The sequence below is a fragment of the Acyrthosiphon pisum genome, chromosome A3, assembly GCF_005508785.2.
Source record: "Acyrthosiphon pisum isolate AL4f chromosome A3, pea_aphid_22Mar2018_4r6ur, whole genome shotgun sequence".
In the NCBI taxonomy this organism is placed as follows: Eukaryota; Metazoa; Arthropoda; class Insecta; order Hemiptera; family Aphididae; genus Acyrthosiphon; species Acyrthosiphon pisum.
The window spans coordinates 23,280,471-23,298,187 of NC_042496.1; the positions used below are offsets into that span (position 1 = coordinate 23,280,471).

Sequence of the window (17,717 nt, forward strand, 5' to 3'; positions counted from 1 at the left end):
TTATAGATTAAAACGTTACTGCGACGTGACTACGTGAGCCATTCTCCAGTTTCATTCAAGTTGTATACGAAAAAAAAATGAATATAAAATATAAATTTAGGTAAATAGAATTATGAAGTTATGAAAAACTAAAAAGTAAAAATTAACTAAAAAATTGCGCCCCAAAAAATATTGCGCCCTAGGCCAGTGCCTTGGTGGCCTATGGGTAAATCCGCCACTGCACATTCGATACACTTAACGTAATGACTAATAATTCAACCTATAATAAAACGACTTCGTTTCTAACAGTCGAGGACAACGTCATTGATGTTTGTTAATTCACTCATTCCCTGATACAATTTACATCCATATCACATTTGATATAAATTTCAATTATTTATAATATTGCCAGTCAATAAATAAAATATTGTTTCGCCCTAAATCATTTACTTTTCTTGAACTGGTAAAAATTTATAATTTGCATAAGCACATTACTATCTCGCTGGGCAACTTCGAAGTAAGATAAAGGTAATTTCGATTGTTGAGAGTAATCACGCCACTCGTATTTTGTTTTTTGTTCTATACAAATTGTGAAGGATGGCCATTAATAGGAGTTAAAAAGTTAAAGATAAGCTATACTTTTAACCAAGTTACATAACGTGTTGTTTTTTTTTAATGCAATTCTTTACTCAAAGAGTGGAATTGTTTTCCATCATCTATAGTAAGTAATCAGTTAATTAATTGTAGGTCCACTTAAAGTTAATTTACCTTGATATACACCACATTGTTTTAAAATATATTTTATATTGTATAAATTATTATTACTATGGGGAAAACAATATTCAGAAATTGGTAAGTATTATTTACAATGATATATGCCGAATTGTAAATGGTAAATCGTAGACTGTCGGTGTGTTTGAAAGCACTATTTCTCGATTTCGATCGGAATCAAAGTAACGTATAAAAATACAACTATATAAATATTGTCAGCCAATTCCTACATGGTGGCACTTTACTTTAAGTACTAAATTTGGTATATATACAATTCTGACGGGACGCATGGTATGGACATGCTCTCCTAAGTATAATAGTGGTATGGCTTGCTATTCCATTTTCCCGGGGAACAATGCTCAAGTATATAAGTGAGTCCTGTAGGGTAAGCCCTGAAAATGACTGTTATCTAGTACCTATACCTATCGTCGAACGTGATTGGCGCAAAGGTCTTGAAAAAAAAAACCATACCGTTGATTGAGACGATCGGTGATTGGTCGATATTGGCCTTCACAATTGGTGCACTCCGCGTCTGCCAGCGGGATGACCGGCGGTGCGTCTGGTTCACAGTTGTGTCAGAATTGTGTGCTTAAACCTCTGACCGGAGGATTTGCTGCTGCTGATCGTATGGCAGTAATAATTCCTGATAGCTTTTTGAGTGCGTGTCGGGTAATCTCTGATCGATGGTATCTCTTGGATATGAATTTTAAATTTTCTGAGACATACAAATCTATAGAATGCACTTTGGAATTATTGCAATTAGTTTAGGATATTAACATCAAAGTTAATATAATTATGCAAAGCTGTATTGAGTAGTGAGTTTTAAATTAGTATGACCACAGCCTGTAGCCCGCCGTCGTTTTGTCCTGCAAATTGCCTTTATGTAAAACATTTCAATTTATCAATTATTACTTTATAGAGGCTGTGTCGACGTTGTAGTTATTTTAGAACTAATCAACTTAAGATGTAACATGGAACAGACTTTATAGAGTATTTTTGAAATAGTGAAGAAACTGTTAAAGTCTGTGGATAAGTGGATAACTTAGAAATAAAAAAAAAAAACCAAGAATCTATAGTAGTAACCAAAAGGCTGTAATAATGTAATTATATAAATGTAGATTTTCCAGACAAGTTAGAAAACGAATGTCCAAGTACAGTTATTTGTCTGATTATGTTTCAAAAAAAACCTCCTTGGCTCATCTCGTGTATTCGAGAGTTATTATGTTTATCTAAGTCCTTGCCCACGCTTTTTCAAAAGTCCCCAAAAAATAATTCAAAACTTGAATATATGTATAGTTAATAATTATGATAAAAAATTCTCCGTAGAAATGTCTAGATACTTTTTTCTTCTTATGTTAGGTTCGTATTAGAATATAAATAATAGGTACCTACTCCACAGTTTTTTAATTTAAGAAAATTAATAATATTGTAATGATGAGGATGTTATTATTTTATATATATATTAAAATTATATATTTATTATTATTTATGTTTTCTGATTATTATTAATTTCGATAAAAATAAAACGTTTTAAATGCTAAAGCTAGAGACTAGATTTAAACTAAAAAAAAGTATGTTATTGATGCAAAAAAAAACTTTAAAAAGCATTCAATCGAAACTTCTAAAACATTTATAATAATATAATACCTATTTATAAATTATTCAACTGTATAATAGCCATAAATCATAATATATGAAATGGGATTTTTCAAATTTTGTTGAAAAATATATATTATCTACATATAATATTGCTGAGTGAATGATTGGTCAGCTTATAAAGCAGAACAATATTTTCTTAAATTAACTAATATTATAATAACAATACTCTAAATAATTCAAACCTAATACTTGGTTTACAAACAAAAATTAGAGTAACATTTTGATCTAGGGATCAAAATATTTGAGGGTTAGATTGATTCCTGGCCCCAGGGACAACATGATCCGCTTACTAACTTGTTTTCATTACATCATCATATTCTCAAACAAAATGTATCCTACCAACAGCTTAATGCTTAAAATTATTCTTAGAAATTTAATTCATTTTAACTTATTTTAGAAAATTAAATTTTATATATTATGCACTACCTATATAATATCAAATGTATGATTTATTTATTTATTATTTAGTTAATAGTAAGTAATATAATAAAACGGTCAAATACTAGAAAGCGAATACTTATAACTATATACATTTTTCCATTGTTGCATATTATATTATGTTTTACCAGCCACTAAAAAAAGTTAGAAATTTAGTTAAATAAAGTAATACATATTTTATAATTATAGTAAAATGTGTGTCTAAACTACGTTAAACATAATTGTATGTCAATTGGCTTATCATCTGCATACTAAATATATAATAACATGTCCTTCGCATTTAGAAATTAATCAGTTTATGGTATCAATTGTTATCCAGTATTAACTTATTGTAATATAATCGGGTTGTCCATAATTTATATAATTTTAATATGATACTTAATATGAATTATTAATTATAATAATCATATCATAATTTTGCCTATACTAAACTAGATATTATAAATAACTATCGCATTTAAATAACTATCATACTTTGATATTTTAAAATAGTTTACCGTCTAAATCGTCCTATAAGTATGGATCGAAATGTCATTATAGTGAATAATGTGGTTTTTCGTTATTATGTAAGTGAATTTAAATTTCCTAATGTAATGAACCAACTTTTCTGTTCGGAATAAATTCCCAGCTCCATGAACATAAAATATAGTTTTTTTTTTGGGGGGGGGGGGATAATATAAGATTTGGGTTACAATTTTTTAATTGTATTATATATATAGCAGATTCTTATAGTCAATGTTTTCAATTCAAGATCTTTGGGGTACTAACGGACCTGATAAAACTGTCTGGAATGTCACTATAGATGCAAATAGTGATCCCAGCAATGATACACAATATATAATAACTATATAGTCTACAGACTACAACAGACTGTCTTTATTGTTTCACAATTGTCGACAAAACCAAAAACAAAACCATTATAATATATTATAATTTATAACAATATAACGACTATTTAATTGTGCATTGACGGTCACCGTCTTGATTCCGACAATAATAACAACAACAATACCAACGATGACACGACCACTACATTGTACATTAAAAATAGATCACGACAAGGTGAACGTCCTCTTACGTCAACATTTCTCCACAATCAGTGACGGTCTGCGGCGTCTGTTGAAGTGAAACTTCGTCATATTTACGTGACTTCGTCTTAAAAAGGTATACTTGGACTTCACAAACCAGTATAATATTTTAGCTACACAAAATTATGTGCGAATGCAAAATATTCTAACAAAAACTGTTGTATAGTCGCGTATAAAAGGCGTCGGTTGTCGCCTGTGAATAGTGTATGATACATACCTATAGGTATAAATATTTGAATGAAGTGCGTCTTATCTTGACGCACAGCCCTTGGCACGTAATCCTCGGAAAATGAACGATGTGAACCGAAAATAATGAAGCCCGCAAATATATATAAATATAATGTTATGTATACGTGACGCCGGAATTTCGACGCACTTCACGCTATACAGGAAGAACGGAGAAAACAGACGCCCAGAATGACCGCTACTTAGACTATACAGCCAACGGAAAATATCAAATAGTTACCCGTTTTGGAGTATACGATATGCCAAGAATGTGGTCGATGGTTGTACCACGGTATTGACGGCAACTTTTCGGGTTCGCGAACGAGTCCATCGGCGTCCACAGGAGTCCTAAATTACCTAAACCCGCGTTTGTAACAACTTGAAAGCCGTGTATAAGCCATGCCTGGACGACCGCAGTCGGCATTAAAGGTTCACTCTCCATCGCGATAACATATGGTCATTTCCGATATATCAGTGTCGTAATTGGTTAAATATGGCCGTTCGAGTGGTCGTTAGTAGGTGATATATTGTAACAGTAGGTATAACGAAGAGAGCATAAATTAAAATCCAAACCTACTCTTAAACCAGACTTACCATACAATTACTGATAACAGCTCACCACATAAAAAAGTTATCATAAGTATTAAACAATTTTTGTGGGACATCACTTCACATGTTGGACTTGTCGCATTAATAATATGATTACTATCGCGAGTAGATCATCACTCATCACCAACAGCTATATATTATTTTCTGCCATCGATCATTCTTAGGAAAACGGTCGTACACGATGGCATTTTTTATTAGGCATCCACCGTGACATTGTCTGGTTATGAGTCTGGTGAAACCACACCCAAGCATGCAAGGTGAGCGGTATATATCGAGTCTGTATAGGTGGTGCTAAATGGAACGTCCCCCATCCCAGGAGTCAACCGGAAAATATTATAACACTTTGCGACGGTCCAATACCCCATCCCAATATACGTGTTTGACGGTACACCTTAAACGCGGAGAGGTCACAGAGCAGTCCAGAGTATTTTCGGGGACCAGGGCAAAGACGAATTTCGAGGAATGAAAATGTATATGAGATGCGTATTTATCTGCAGTGGTGCTAAATTTCCAACAAAGAATATATCATCATTATTCTGGCCAGAATATAGGAGTAGAGCGTTAAAATAAAACAGAAATATGGAGGTCTACCCATGCAGAGTGGTCGCATTTCAAATGCCGACCATGGACTAGTATTGTGAAAATACGATTTCATTCCGCAGATCGAGCGTTCCAGTGTTAGTCTCAGGACCTATGGTAAGAGTTTGTGTTTTGCGTCTGGTTGGCTTGTCGTCTGTCTACACCCCCTAAGTTGAAAGATCAAGGAAGGCCACTTACCAGTAACTGGTAAATCGGGAAAGAATATAGCTCCAATCACCCTCGCGAATTCGAGGAAAACAATTCGCGGCGGCTTCTGTATTTGGCTTCGTGTAAAGTGGTTGGACTATCAATCTGACAGATAATTTAATTCTGAGTTGTAGCGAGTTTACGTGACTATAGAACCATCCACCCTCGGGTGCAACAGTAGGTACGCTGCAGGTATCGGTCACTGTGGTACTCGTGGTCCGTGGATGTGCAGTGGTCGATCGTTTGTTGGATTCACCAGGGAACGATCACAGCAGTGGTCGTAAGCATCCGTGGCACTTGACTAGCTCACAGCTAATGGAATGACGCCCGCGATTGGAGGCCTTAACCATTAAAACACGGGAAATTTCGTTGTCACTATCGATTTGAAATAGCGTCGTCGGCTTTGAGTGCGTGTAGCAATAGAGTCAAAGCTAAATATATTGTAGCCGATATCGGAATGTGATTGATTAGGACGTGAATTTGCGGTTAGAGGACAAACCGTTGTCTAAGCAGCTCATAAACTATGTAAAAACATTATACTATCTTATTACGCAGGTCTTGTCTGTACAGTGTCTCGTCGTATATGATTACCATAAATACCATACACTTGCATGTCCATTGTCCACCCTGCAGTCGGCGAACGCGTGGTTATCGTTTTTTGTTTGGCTTTGAGTCTTAGAGTTATTTCCATTATAGTCTTCTTATCAAAATTATAGAAATGTAGGTACCTATTCGTTATAACTTATAATATTATATTAATTGATTAATAAATAATAGAACATAAAAAAATTATATATTTACGCCTTAGCCAAGTTTTTTTTTATTAATGTTATACACCGACCAGATTGTAAAAAGAGACTTTCATATAAAATATTTTATGTTATCTAATGTTGAAAATATTTTTTACATAAGTAATAACATTCGTATAGTGTAGGTTTTGAATAAGTTTAAATTATTATGATATCGGTATATATATTATATCCGTATCTTTATAATAATATGTATAATAGATTTTATTATTTTTATTTAGCACGTTTCTGACGATACTAATACGTACGTGATAGTGTGATACTAAGTATAAAATAATATATCGAAATTGTTTACGATTTCTTTTAGCTTCCCCCTCTGAGGGTTTCCTAATATTAGAGAGTTCAACAATAACTAATCAGCATAGGAATGGAAATATCTAAAATGTAGAATTAACCAGAACAGTGGTTTCCAAACTCTTACGACCCTTAGAAAATAGTGGAACCCAAACCCAACTAAACCTACATTTTTAAACAGTTAACCGAAAATACATAAAAGTCAGGAAAATTATTTGGTTTATTGCAGGTGCGTATTAAAATGCATATTATGTATGTATGTGTTATCGTTTTACATTTTAATATCCAACTGTTTGTACAATAACATTACGTTTGACTTAAAGCAACTACTACAGTTCAAAACCAAAATAGAACAGAAATTTATTTTTTTTAGGAACCAAGTGTTATCCCTCCGTCCGCATAGTTATACGCAGACGCAGTTAGGGTAGTTATGCCAATATACTATATTATTATTATTATTATTATTTATTTATTATTATTGTGCTTGAACTCGACTCTCGCGTTTGCCGAGTACAACGACCTATAACGACACTAAATACCTTGACACGCCAGCCGCCGTCAACTACGCAATACAATCCCAACCGTTTGTGCGTGCAGCAGTGTCAGTGGCGACGGCCGTTTGACACTGTCTGTCTGCGCTGGAAATTAGTGAAATGGCCGAGCGTAATGTACACGACCAGCTGCCGCCACCCGTTCGTCTTAATCGCTGCTGTATAGCCTCGAGAGACATTCGTACACGGTTAGGGGACACTTCCCATCTCCCAGTGCAGTACATTTTAGTAGAATATAATTGACTATACCTACCTTTTTAGTGAGCGCTGCCAGTGAGTTCAATATATTATTTGTTGTAATATAATATTATGTCACGACTGCCGATAACAAAATTAAAATAAAATTTCGTAAAACGAATATAAATCGTACCTGATAATGCGTCATACGCGTCATACGCTATATATTTATTTCAATATTAAACATCGTCGATGACAGATTTTAAATTTTCCAAGTATTTTGAACTATTGCGTCGGAAACGTACTTATGACAGAAATAAACTACTACCAATTTATCATACCGTCTACTATCTACTAATATATTAATACGGTAGATACTGAAAGTTTTGTAGTGAAAAAAAGAAATCTGTACTATAGTCTTCACGATGTTTCACCTTAAGTGAAAGTTTATACCAATGTCCTAATATTTTATGATATGCTGGAGCGAGGAAGACAACTATAGTTAGATTACCATATATATATATATATATATATATATATATATATATTACAATTTAATAGGTCTCTGCAGTACTAAAAATAACGTTCATAGGTATTGTAAATTGGTCAGGTAAATATAGTCAGTTGAGTATGCCACTGATATGTTTACCTATCGTGTACGTCATATGCACAATCGACGGATATTATTGCGCGTAATTTTAGTAGCGGACTTCCATTATCTTCGGGGAATCCGCTCTTGTGGGGGTCTCATATATACATTATTAGCGTAGACCGTAGGGTATAGTTTTTTTATATGGATATGTAATTGAGGGTTTGAAAATTCGAGGTAGAAATAATTTTTTTGTATTTACAATTTGAATAGTATATAATATTATACATCATCTCGACTATATTATTGACTGTAAGAAATAAGAAAACTCGAACGTAAGTTATATAATCATTATATTTTCTATTCAAGTTTGAATTTACAATTGTTCGGTATAATTGGATGGCTTTCAGTTTTCGGGACTGTCATATAATGTCGAATGTCAGTTAAATAAAAAAAAAACCGTCCCTATTTTGGCTCTATTATAATTTATGAACCTGATTGTGAAATACATGACGTGTCTATATTTTCATAGTAAATATATATTTATTTAATATTATTCAAATCGATCATACGACGCAAAATTAAATACTGAACTAGGTGAAAATAATGTATATATTATGTAACCTTCTAAAATAAATGACCGAGACTGTATGTTTGTTTCCTTGGCCTGAAACGTATTCGTACAAGTAGGTATAGGTACTCAAAATGTACAGAAATTGTCTGTCAGATGAGCTGCGATATTGAAGGACGTAATGATTATATTATGCGAACGTACGAGAAAATAAAAATATTCAACGACTGAAATATTAGACATTCGTTTACGGAAACTGTAAACTGCAGTATAAAAGGGGGTATATATCTTATAAATATATATACCTAATAGGAAGTATATAACGTATTTGAAGCCAAAAACATGACACTGCAGTGGGTTATAAAAATATTTGAACTTAACACATTTTCAACACTTTAGTCACAATAAATCAGTAACACATATAATTGCATTATGAATGCATTATGCAATAAATTAACTGAACATAAAATCTGAATTTTTAACTCAACATGTTATCACTTATGGATCTTCCGAGAATGTCATATAATGTATACAACAAGTCTCATGGCAAAATTACTCGGAACATATTATGAGCACTAGCTGCTATTTAAAACATATTCAATAAAATTATATATTATTTTAATGTTTTAAGTTAGGTACATAAAATATAATTAATTATAATATTAAACTACATTTCCAAACTTCATTGCAACATGTCTGTAAGTGCCATTAGAAAGTGTATTTTTTTTTAATGCCATAATTAATTCAGCAATATAATATAAACTTGTGTACCAAAATCATATAATTATAAGTGTATTTTAGTTTCTGACCGGAGCGTTGAATGAATTGATTTTACAATGATTTGTTTTTTTGTTTTGAGAGATCAAAAGTATAAATTTCCCAGTACTTTTTAAAATAATTGGGAGAAACTAAAAAAAAAAAAAATCACAGTAAAACTTGGAGTACCTAATACTTACGCAACACCAAATTTTAACAAAATCGATTTTGTTATTATGTTGTAATATTCAAAGACAGCTAATGTTAGATATTTGAGATTTTCATAAAATATTATAATATTATTATTATGCTATTATAATTCCATAATATAAAATATTTATCTAAGACATAGTACAATAAGTAATTGAACGTTTATGCGCAGGTATACACGATTCATTATACATACTATACGTAATGTAGAGGAAGTTACCGATGTTATAGTTTATGTGTATATAAAAGCAAATTTCCGTTGTGTATTTTTTACACAGTATTATTATTTGAAAATAGATTTGTTGGTTACGAATGTGGTACGTATCTAAACATTGTTCAGTTATACTTTAGTTTCTCCCGAAAAAGTAGGCACATAACATACAATAATTTAACGGTATATATATCCTATGTAATGTATGATAATATTATATACATTTATATGAAAAATTGAAAAACATTTAAAATCTATAAAATTAAAAACGAAAAAAAAAAAAATGTCTCTACTCGTTTTATGATTAGATGTTTTGTAATAATGTTATTATTTATGTTGATAAAACATTTAAAGTTTTAGTATTGAAATAATAACGTATCGGAAGAAATATTATTGTAACGAAGGAAATGCATATTATCGATTATATGTATTGCTATTGCAGTAACGAATAAAAAAAGCTGTTTGTTTTCATACCCCGGAGCAGCGTTTAGCGTATATATATATGTTATTATACTTAATGACTATTTCGTATCCACTGCAGTTGCGCTTTATAATATTCTTAATAATAATATTGTTTTAACATGAAAGAGTAATTGATTTTAGTGTTTTCTTTTCTTTGTCAGTTGTGTGCTACATAATAGCAACGATAATAATAACATGCAGGTTAATAATGTGTGTCGGACAGAAAGTCGTACAATACAATGTATAATAAATATAATTATACATGATATAATATAAACTGTACGTATTGTATATGTAACGACGGCGAGGTTTTTCTCCTCGCCTGCACTTTACCGGAGAAAATTTGAAAAAAAAACGCCGCGAGATTATTAGTTGTCACATCGCGTTATAATATGGCGAGCGCGCGGCGTTCATTATATACGGCCGCGCATTCCAAATATACAATTCCGATCTTCCTACGCGAGCGAGACTTATTGGATCGGTCTCAAAAAGAGGAATTCCTTCGCGGGTCACACGATCGGCGAGGGTTGCGTTCGGGCGGTGGGGGTGGCTAGCCGTACACGCGGGGAAGTCGAGTATAGGGAGAGCCGTATAATATCGTCGTCGTCGTAAGCTGCTGCAGGAGTCGAAAAAGTGGAACGGAAGATGTATAGGACGGAAGAGCGAGAGAGATGGAAGAAGTGGAGCGAAGTTTGGAGGAAGGTGTACCCACACACGACTTTGTCGGGAGGACACCCGTCGTCGGTGATGCTGGTGCAGCCACAGTCGTCGGTCGTAAACAGCCCCGCCGCCGCAGCTGCAGCTACCGGTATAATACATATACACATATTATATTATAATATATACGACAACCGGGGCGGTGGTTGTGGCGGCGGGGGTCGGGGTGTGTTGAACTCGAGCCAAGGTGTCAGACATAACAATCAATGACGACTGTGCTTGCCAATTATTCCGCTGTCGTGCTACGTTTTATTTTATTTTATTTTTTTTTTTTTTATCTCGTACGGTTTGGGTTTCTTTTTTGCCCCGAATATTTCTCGCACGAATTCGTTTTCGTACACCCATTTTTCCGTCACGTTTTTTAGGGGTCGCCCCGAGGGGTGTACGCGCGCGTAAAGTGCGGGTGGCTATAGTACGGTCGCGTGGATTGGACGGGAAGGGAGTGGGACGAGAAGCGAACGGCGGGGAGTTCTTAAAAAAAAAAATTACGCTCGAGGCGAAATGAAATAAAATAACCGAACGGAAAACTTTTCGATAGTGTCTCGGCCACCGCCGCCGAGCCGATGGGAGCGACGGCGGTCGCGGCGGCGTCGTCGTCGTCGTCGTCGTCGCGTAAGTGGTGGTAGCCGGCGGTGGCGGCAAGGTGCGTACTGAACGTGGGCGCAGACACGAAAATGTTGAGGCACCTTGGTCGGTCGGGGGTCATACACACGCGCTCACGCGTTCTGCTCACTAGTTACCAGCAGCGGGAACGTCGTTACACACGCCCGTTTCTTTTTTTAGTCGTCCCGCCGTCCTCACGTTTCACGATTAGTCGCCGACGCACCGCCGCCGCAACAGTACACGCGCGTCCGCGCTACCGTCCCAACAACAATAATAATATATAATATCCCGCCGAGTTGCCAAAGACGTCCAAACACACAACAACAATAACAAAAATAATTTAATTCTATATTTTTTTCGTAATCATTTTTGGAGCCGGTCGCGACGTCCGCGTTTAATTTCCCGGACGTTAAGAGTATCGGAAAAATTATCAATGATCCGTCTACACTGCCGACGCTGTCGCCATACAACCGTCATCGTTCCCATCAAGTACAGTTAACATTTGCACTCGTCGACGACACACTACTTTCGGTGATCATCGCCACAACCACCGCCGCCTTCGTCATTTCGCGCAAAAGTCAAAAAGTAGACGGGTCGCACTACGAACATGGTAAGTGCCGGTCGCGAGATTATCGTCGTCTACTTACCTACAATATTATTAACGATAAGACGGAAAATAATTATAATTTTCCAGGTCGGGGCTGGGGAAACGGAAGAATAATTATTTTTCTCCGTCATCATAATCTTTATTATTTTTTAGGTACTATTATTATTAATTTGAATCGTTCGTCTTTTGCCGGATAACGACGAGTGTTATTTTAATAGTAACTAATAAATATTATTATGCGGGCACTAGGCAGTGGTGGTCGTGGGGCTTGTAAATAATTTTAATCGCCGCCGCGTCCCGGTCGTCGTCGGGCGGACGGACGTACGGACGGGCGACCGACTCGCGCGCGCGCACACGTACAAATAATACACAGCAGAAACGCACACGCTACGGCCGCCGCCGCCGCGTCCTTTCTACCGCAGCCGCCGCCGCCGCCGTCGTTTCCTCTCCCCACTCCGTCGCACAGCTGCCGTTCGGCCGAACGACGGACCGGCCGGTGTGTCTCCCCGCCGCGAATCCCCCCCCCCCCGTCCCGGTACACCGCCACCGGCACGTAGGACCGTCTAGACGTCTAGGCCTCGCGGCGTTCATGTTCCGGTAACCTTGTCCAGCCCACCCGGCGGCGGCGGCGGCGGCACCCCTCCGGTCCGTGTCGGCGGCGGCTGACTCTCGTATCAGACGTAATTTTTTTTTTTACTACGCGCTCTTCGTTTTTGTAGAGGTACCTACCTATAATAATAATAATATGTACTACGATGATATTCACGCACGGCTGATATTTTCTTCTATTAAACGATCGTCGTCGTCGTCGTCGTTATTATTATTAATCAGCGACACCGTTTCAACAACAGAGTGATCAGTCGGTCAGCGCGGCGGGATGTAGTGTTTTGTTTCGGTGAAAACTGTCGTCGCGTGCCGGACGGGCAAATCATCCGGCACCACTAATATAATATTATTATTATTGTGTCCGTCGAAACGCGTCGGACTCGAGATAGGACCGTAGACGAACGAACGAGATGATAACAATAATATCATATTACGCGATACGAAATTATCGTATTGTAATACTCATATGCGAGTTGTCTAGCCCCTATCATTTTACACCTACGATATAGTTTCGCAACACGCGTGATAATGTTTTTAATTCTCATTCACAAAATTAGCCTAATACCGTGCACTTATCTGGTTTCTATCGGTATATAATAGAATCGGCGTGTCTTTATTGTTTTATCTGCACGTTAAAATAATCATTTCTATATATTCTTATATTGTTATGACGATATGATATTATGTAGGTAGAGATTATTTATTTACTTTTTGTCCTACGCGCGTCCGGATATCGACATGTATATACGTAGAGGGTTATTTTTAAGTTTTACAGACCGACTGTGTGTTCGAACGATGTTTAACTTTGAAAAGTTTTTCCGCCCCGTATGTTTTGTTTTAGTTTTTTTTTTTTTTTTATTACGCTGCGTCGATCTAAAATTCATTGCTATATTAACCGAATAACGATCGCTTTGTAAATAATTGTAAATATTATATTGTACCAAGTATTGTAAAACCATTGAACTTCATAAATTATTTTTGTTTTTTTTTTCACATTCTTCTGAAGTCGGTATATATAAGTACTTATATTTTACAAAATACACTTCAATCGCGCCGTAAAATTACAATTTTCCATTATCAATCGTTTTTTTGTAACTGATGCAAACCGTTAATTTAAATACGATACGTCGGTAACAATAAACGCGGAATGGATAAATATTTAAATTTGTGTGAAGTACACTGTAACATAAATGAGAATTGTACTGCTGCTGTGTACTATATAAACATTAAATTTGCCGCCGTTGACGTAATACGCTTGGATGTGTGTTACCGTGAAATGTAAATTACAATATTAATTATGCGCTCGGCGGGTATAAGGTACCTCCTAACTGTTACGGCCGTCGACTCCGTTAGGTGCGAAAATAACAGGAAAACCGACCAGGTACAATGTGATTATTAATTGGATGTAATAAATGTGAAAAATGCATAATAAATTCCAGGTTATTTGTTTTACACAACAATTATTATTCCGTTCGGCGTAATTTCATTTGCACGCCGCTATTGTTGTTTGTATAGGTAATGCATTTTATAATAATATTACACGACTATAATCCGAAACCCGAGTACATTATTTCAACACGACGATTAAATTGTGATAGGTGGTAAGGTAGGTAGTAGCCAGTAGGTACCACACACAATCGCCGTATTCATTATTAATGTTATTATATTTAGTCTGCGCGTGGTAATGTTAACATGTAAATTATTGTAAAAAATACGGCATTCCCGTTATTAACCCTAACCACCGGTGCAGTGTATATAATATTATTACATATTATTATTATTATTATTATTGTTGTTGTTGCAACGAAAACGCAACGTGGTGCGAATGATTCTCGGAGCGCGCCTGAGAAAAGTCTCGACACGAATTCGCACTTTCCTTTATTGTTTGCAGACACGACTATTATTACATTACCTACATAATAATATTGTTAATAAAAAACAAATCTGTAATTGTTTTGACTAGACGGATAGAGCGAATAATGTTTATAAAAACTACGTACGGAGACAATAATATTATAATAATATTACATTGCACAGATAAAAGTAGCGATTCTATCGGTAGTTGTTTTTCAAAATGTACAACACACACAAACACACACAAACATAATATTATTATTATTATGCGTACTAGACGCGACAGACACACGACACCATTAAATTATGATATTATATATGTTTACGTCTCGTACATTATTACATGATTATTATATTATTGCCGTCGACGGTGTCTAAACTCCAACACTTTGTCGTTACCTACGTTGTTTATAGAATGATAATGTGTATAAACGCATTAATTAGTACGTTTACACCGTTTAGCGGCAGCTCGTCCTCCTCGCGGTATTTGTCGCGTGTGGGGAGAGGGTCGTCTTTTTTAAACGACCGCAGCAGTCTTTGCGATATCGCCGCCGACGACGGGTCACCTGCGAAAATCGTCGTTCGACAATCTAGATCTATCTCGACGTTTACGCGAGTGAATCGATCGAATTCGACGAGGTTTTTATTATATTTTGATCGTACGCGTAACGGGGTGTTTACGGAGGTAATCGCGTTCGTGCGGAAATCATTATAAGTACCGCACGTAGGTTATAGGTGGTGTCTACGGTTATTATTTTTTTTTTCTCGCGCGCGTTTTAAGCCTTACATAAATGGATTACACGATTTAAGATATTATTATATCAACTGCACGCGGTGATTTTTTTTAAAAACATTTTTCAAGGTAGCGATACGACGAACTCTCTGTCAATATAATACATAAAATATAATATCTGAATGGTATAGAGTTCGTGCCCAGACATCGACACTCGACGCAGTTAGCTGTATAGGTATGTATATATACTCAACATAATATAACATGATATTTAATATAATATGACGTGTATGTGTGTGTGTGTTTATGGTACGAGCGTTTTATACGCGCCAGACGTCTGGGTCTTGAGAATCCGTTCGCGTAACTCTAGCCGATGAAATTTCCGCTGTTTACACACCGCGCGCACAGTGCGAAAAACCGCAAAATAAAATCCCCGCCGATGTTTTGACCGCGTTTCGGGTTTGTGAAACCAAAGTCGTCTGACCGTAAAATCGTTTATTTCCCTCTCGAAAATCGCATTCTCGATAATATAGAACCGTTTCGAAAATATTGTCGAAACACTCTGGCTATACAAAAAGCATATTAATATCTATATAAGAGTAAAAAGTCTGGTCGAAAAAGCTCTCGTGTTTTTCAACCGGAACGTGAAATAAATACCTAACGTGCAGTACATGGCACATGGGTATTCACTATTCCATGTTTTTGAAATCCATGACATTATGTAAAAGCACTTTAGAGTTTAAACTTTTAATAAAACAAATATATCGAGACTATATAAATACTTGAAATAGAAATCTCGATCACTGAAAAATGTATATACCTAACAATATCCCCTATACATAATAATATAAATGTATGCGTTAATACTTAATGGTAAATATACGTTTGTTTGGAATAATAATGGGATTTTTTTCTCAAGCATTTACGAAATTAAGTTTTCTTTGTTTGAATTGTTGATTTAATTATAAAATTGTCCATTTTCCTAATGAAAAAACGAAATAAACTTATTTAATTATGTTAGTATTAAAATGTTCTAAGAATTCAGTTTTAGAAAAGAACAATTCTGAAGAGTTGCCAGATTAAACTTAAGTTTTAAATACATGACATGATTTTGGTTATAATTAAAAATAAATATTTTAGTGTAGTGTAAAGTTATGACTTTTGACGTTAATTATTATAAGATTACAACTTTCACAACTATATAAGTGTTGTATCGATTTTTGGAAGTGTTGTTAAGTACCTATATACATAATACCTATACATATATATTTTTTATTTTGCGAAATGTTGGCTCAAATCAACATCTTGCAGGTACACCCTTCGCGGTGAAATTGCAGGTTATAGTTATTAGCTACCTTATTTAATTCAATTTTTTCCACATTTAAAATAATTCATTGTCACCAACATAAATAATTGATAATCGTATAGGTAAACTGCGTTTTATAATTTTTATTTTGTATATGTTACCTATTAGTGATTAGGAAATAAAAGTTTTTCCTGAAAATATTTCGTCTTTTACGATTAGGTCCTTTTGTAAGTACTTTGGATCTTTTGACTCTTTTAGATTGATTCTGAAATTAATAGTCATGATAATTAGCAATTTATTAATTTAAACTCAAAATTATAAACGCATATAGGTACCTAATTTAATGTAATTAAAGTAATGTTATTTGTATACACCTATATACTAATATATGGATGCAATTTTATAAATTCAATGATTTATTTAGGTACTATATTGTATCTATTATATTAAAAATACCGAAGGAAACGATTTTGTCATTTTGCATAATTAAAAAAATAATGTATTACCTATATTACAATAATGATCACTCAATTAAGAGAGATTTGGGTTTAAAAAAAAATAATAATAATGTAATACTTGACCGTGTGGCAGAAAAACGATTTATGAAGATTTTATTGTTATTATAATTTTGTGTATATATAGGGAATAGCGGTGCCGACGATGAAAATATAGGTCACGGTATTAATAAATCCGTAATTCGCGTATATTTACTGATCGTGCATTTTATGAAATTTAATAATAAAGTTATCGCGCACCAACACGCGTTGTTTTTACTTTACCGTAGGTTTTTTTTTATTTTATTTTTTGTAAGTCACAGAAATTACCTACTATTGCTAAATGAATGAAAAATGATATTCAGCATTTTTTTTTTTTCATAACATTACATGTACGTACAATGTCATACATACATGCATGTATTATATAAACAATTGTTTATAGACTAGTAGTTTTGCAATAATTTAAAAAAAAAGTTATTTATTTATCCATTTTAATGATAGTGTATTAATAGCGTATTAATTGTTCTGTCTACACAAATCAGAACAATAAAAAACAATAACTAAAACGGGATGTAATCGAATTTCATTGTGAATTTTGGTGAAAAATCA

The 17,717-nt window shown here is 34.7% G+C and overlaps 1 protein-coding gene across 4 annotated transcripts in view; it reads left to right on the plus strand.

The window, feature by feature from the left end:
- LOC100569770 overlaps positions 1-17,717 on the plus strand; it is a 64,033-nt gene that overhangs the window by 21,890 nt on the left and 24,426 nt on the right. The window contains exon 1 of one of the 4 annotated variants that reach the window (XM_003240240.4): positions 11,173-12,115. The exons of the other annotated variants lie outside the window; for them this stretch is intronic. The gene's annotated coding sequence lies outside the window, so the exon portion shown is untranslated. Of the gene's footprint in view, positions 1-11,172; positions 12,116-17,717 lie in introns of those variants that run through there. 4 annotated transcript variants of the gene reach the window in all.